We start from the raw sequence: 4,647 nt of genomic DNA on the forward strand, positions 1-4,647 counted from the left end.
TCTAGATGTGAAGTGTTGGGTGGTTGTATTGTTTGGATTTAGGCGTCTTTGATCAAGGCTTTGGTCTTGTTGATTTCCCCACCCAAAGTTCGGGTGGTTCCTCCATCCAGGGTTGTAGGTCTTGGAGTATGGATCATGGTTTTGCCTAGGTGAATTCCCAATGTAGTTGGCTTGCTCCTGACTACCCTCTGCTTCTTCATTCACTCCTTCTTGGGTTGTTGATGAAGTGGAGATTGCTGCAACTTGGTTCCTCTCCATCTTCTTGGTGAGGTCAGCTAGCTGCTGGGTAATGAGCTTGTTTTGGGCTAGCAGAGCATCTACATTGTTTAGCTCCATTACTCCTCTTGTGTTCCCTCGTTCGGAGGCATAGAAGTAGTCGTTCTCTGCTACTGTTTCAATTACATCTATGGCCTCCTCAATGGTCTTCTTCTTGTTCAAAGATCCTCCGGATGAATGGTCTATTGCCTTCTTTGACTCATAGGAAAGCCCTTCATAGAAAATGTGCAGCTGCACCCATTCATTGAACATATCTGGTGGGCATCTCCTTGTTAGGTCTTTAAACCTCTCCCATGCTTCATATAGAGTCTCACCATCTTGTTGCCTGAAAGTTTGGACCTCAGCTCTCAGCCTATTGATTCGTTGAGGAGGGTAAAATCTTGCTAAGAATTTGTTCACCACATCTTCCCAAGTTGTCAAGCTCTCCTTTGGGAAAGACTCCAGCCACTTGGCTGCCTTATCCTTGAGTGAGAATGGAAATAAGAGCAGTCTATAGGCGTCAGGATGAACACCATTAGACTTCACTGTGTCACATATTCTCAGGAAGGTGGTCAGATGTTGATTGGGGTCCTCTTGGACACTTCCTCCGAACGAACAATTGTTCTGAACAAGGGTGATGAGCTGTGGTTTTAGTTCAAAATTGTTGGCATGGATGGTTGGCTTTTGAATGCTACTTCCACAGTTTCCTGGGTTTGGATTGATGTAAGAGCCTAAAACTCTTCTATCCTCCCCAGCATGATTTGCTCGACCTCTTCCGCCATGGTTGTGAGCTTCTTCTTTACGATGGTTCTCCATGTTTTCTTCCATGTTTGGTTCAAAGTATTCCTCCTCTTCTTCAGCACCAACTACACGTTTTTCTCTTGCCTCCCTTCTTAGTATAAGGAAGGTTCTCTCAGGTTCAGAATCAAAGGAAGTTGAAGCCCCGCTTCTTCTCCCTGTCATACAACAAGCAAGTACAAGCAAAGAGAATAGGTGCAGAAAGTATATCTGTCAGAATTACTATTAGTGTGAGTGATGCAATATATCAAATAGTTAGTGGGTTAATGAGATGAATGGTAAATAACAAAGAAAGAATGGGGGGGAAGGGAAGAAATTAACTAAAACAGGAAGTAAATGACTCAAACAGAAAATTAAATCAAACAAAAATAAAATGCTCAATCTAGTTATCCTTCAATCTAATCATTGTTGATGCACAATCAATCCCCGGCAACGGCGCCATAAACTTGATGCACGAAAAACTTGTCTCGCAACAAATTTCCTTCGGCAAGTGTACTGAATTTGTCGTCAAGTAAAAACTCACAATAGAGTGAGGTCGAATCCCACAAGGATTGATTGATCAAGCAACTTTAATTAGAAGAATGTTCTAGTTGAGCGAATCCAGGATTTGAGTTTAGAATTACAGAAAATAAAATGGCGGGAAGGTAAATGACAGAAAAAGTAAATGCTAGAATTAAAGAACTGAAAGTAAATGACTGAAGTAAATTACAGAATTATAAATGGGAATAGGGGAATTGCTCATAAAAGTAAGTAACAGAAAATAAAGAGAATGGGTAAGATCAGAAATGGGGAGTTCATTGGGCTCAGGAGATGTTGCATTCTCCGGATCAATTTCATTTTTATCTCTTCCTCAATCAATGCACTCATTGATCTCCTTGGCAATCTTAAGTGATTAAATTACAATTTCTTGTAATTCAATCTCTCAAATCTTGATCAATAGCCAATTCCTTTGTCAATTGCTCATGAGAAGAGATGAAGTTAGGTCACTGATTATACCACATGCATTTTCCAAATCAAGTGCTGAGAGGATTATAGTCACAAATCCATCCAAACCCAATTTGGTCCAGCATGAGAAAGTATTTCTAGCTTGATCTCTTCATTCCTCTTTCAAGGTTCAGAAGAGATCCAAGTATGAATAGCTTCTTTTCCAAGATAACTACCCAATTGGATGAAGATCGAAAGCTTTCAAGTAAAATCAAGAGAAAAGATAGAAGAAGAATAATGAAAACTAGTATTGATCCATCAAATTACAACAGAGCTCCCTAACCCAATGAAAGAGGTTTAGTTGTTCATAGCTCTGGAAAATGAAAACAAAGATGGATAATACATAATGAAACTAGAAGTGTAGAAAAAGTGAATACAGAGAGTAATTCTATGCCTAGAGGCTCCCTATATTTTCCAACTCCCTTTTTAATTCAAAGCTACTCCTATATATACTACTCTTCTACTCTTCTAGTTGGTTCTTCAAGTCTTGGGTCTGGGCCTTTGAATCTTGAGTTTGAAGCAGTTATCTTCTTCATTGGGCTTGACTTTACTTGCAGAGAGAAATTGTGAAGTGGGCAGAGACTTTTGCTCAGGACGTTAGTGGTGTTAACGTTCAGTGAAAATATGGGTTCGAGAACGTTAGTGACATTCAACTTTTTCACTAACGTTCCTTACCCAAGTAAGAGCCACGTTAACCTCAACGTTAGTGGCACAAATGTTGCCACTAACGTTGCCTCTTTGTCTTTCGCGCACGTTATTGGGACTCAACTTTCCCAATAACGTTGAGAAACCTCCCCCTTCCCAACGTTAGAGTCCACGTTAACTTAGTTAACGTGGCTCTTTTAACGTAGGCTTGCCAACCTTCGAGAACGTTAGTGACACTTAACATTGTCACTAACGTTCCAATGTGCCCCTTAGTTCCCACGTTAGAGTCCACGTTAACTAGGTTAACGTGGCTTCTAACGTGGCTTATGCTAGCCATCTCCAACGTTAGTGACAAAGTTGAGTGTCACTAACGTTGGTTCAACATTCCCTTATCCACGTTAGCTTCCACGTTAACTAAGTTAACGTGGGAGTTAACGTGGCTCATGGTGGCATGTGTGGGCTCCTTCCAACGTTAGTGACAATGTTGGGTGTCACTAACGTTGGCGTCACCTCCCTTCCTCACGTTAGCTTCCACGTTAACTAGGTTAATGTGGGAGTTAACGTGGCCTAGAGTGACTTGGCCAACGTTGGTGATAATGTTGAATGTCACTAACGTTGGCTTCCCCCCTTTCTTCTTAACGTTAGAGGCCACGTTAACTAAGTTAACATGGACTCTAACGTGGCCACTTATATCTTGGTCCAACGTTAGTGATAATGTTAAGTGTCACTAACATTGGCTCCATTTCCTTTCTTCCATGTTAGAGTTCACGTTAACTTAGTTAACGTGACTCTTAACGTGGGCAATGATGGCTTCGAGAGCGTTATTGGCAATCACTTTTCTCATTAACTTTGCAAGTTACTCCCATTCCACGTTAGTGTTAACGTTAGTGTAACTAACGTAGCCACTAATGTGGTTCTTCTTTGCTTCCTTTGTCCTGAAATCAAGCAATAAAGTGCATCAAAGTTTTAGTCCAAGTCATGGGAAATGAACATCCAATTTGTCCTTAAATTCATGCAAAATCCTCATGAAATCATGTAAAGTGCACAATGTATGCTTGAATCAAGATGTAAGTGAATATCTACCCAAAACTAGCTTATTTCCTAAGGAAATGCATGAAACTACCCTAAAAATAGTAAAGAAAAGGTTAGTGAAACTGGCCAAAATGCCCTGGCATCATTTACTGCACCTAATTCCAATTTACATGGAAGAAGCATCTCCATTCCTGCCATTGGAGCAAACAATTTTGAGCTGAAACCTCAATTAGTTTCTCTGATGCAACAGAACTGCAAGTTTCATGGACTTCCATCTGAAGATCCTTTTCAGTTCTTAACTGAGTTCTTGCAGATCTGTGATACTGTTAAGACCAATGGGGTTGACCCCGAGGTCTACAGGCTTATGCTTTTCCCGTTTGCTGTAAGAGACAAAGCTAGAGTGTGGTTGGACTCTCAACCCAAAAATAGCCTGAACTCTTGGGATAAGCTGGTCACGGCTTTCTTAGCCAAGTTCTTTCCTCCTCAAAAGCTGAGTAAGCTTAGAGTGGATGTTCAAACCTTCAGACAGAAAGAAGGTGAATCCCTCTATGAAGCTTGGGAGAGATATAAGCAACTGACCAAAAAGTGTTCTTCTGATATGCTTTCAGAATGGACCATCCTGGATATATTCTATGATGGTCTGTCTGAATTAGCTAAGATGTCATTAGATACTTCTGCAGGTGGATCCATTCACCTAAAGAAAATGCCTGCAGAAGCTCAAGAACTCATTGACATGGTTGCTAATAACCAGTTCATGTACACTTCTGAGAGGAATCCTGTGAGTAATGGGACGCCTCAGAAGAAGGGAGTTCTTGAAATTGATGCTCTGAATGCCATATTGGCTCAGAACAAACTATTGACTCAGCAGGTCAATATGATTTCTCAGAGTCTGAATGGAATGCAAGCTGCATCCAACAGTACTCAAGAAGTATC

General features: G+C 40.8%; 2 non-coding genes across 2 annotated transcripts; one reads left to right on the plus strand and one right to left on the minus strand.

Moving 5' to 3' along the window:
- Nucleotides 1-523: 523 nt before the first annotated feature.
- Nucleotides 524-630, plus strand: LOC148571670 (small nucleolar RNA R71). The gene has a single exon (XR_015908276.1). It is a non-coding gene; the product is annotated as a small nucleolar RNA R71 (small nucleolar RNA).
- Nucleotides 631-4,210: 3,580 nt separating this feature from the next.
- Nucleotides 4,211-4,318, minus strand: LOC148571671 (small nucleolar RNA R71). The gene has a single exon (XR_015908546.1). It is a non-coding gene; the product is annotated as a small nucleolar RNA R71 (small nucleolar RNA).
- Between the last annotated feature and the right edge of the window lie 329 nt (nucleotides 4,319-4,647).

Source organism: Arachis ipaensis, chromosome B3 (assembly GCF_059453495.1).
Source record: "Arachis ipaensis isolate K30076 ecotype BB chromosome B3, ASM5945349v1, whole genome shotgun sequence".
NCBI classification, from domain to species: domain Eukaryota; kingdom Viridiplantae; phylum Streptophyta; class Magnoliopsida; order Fabales; family Fabaceae; genus Arachis; species Arachis ipaensis.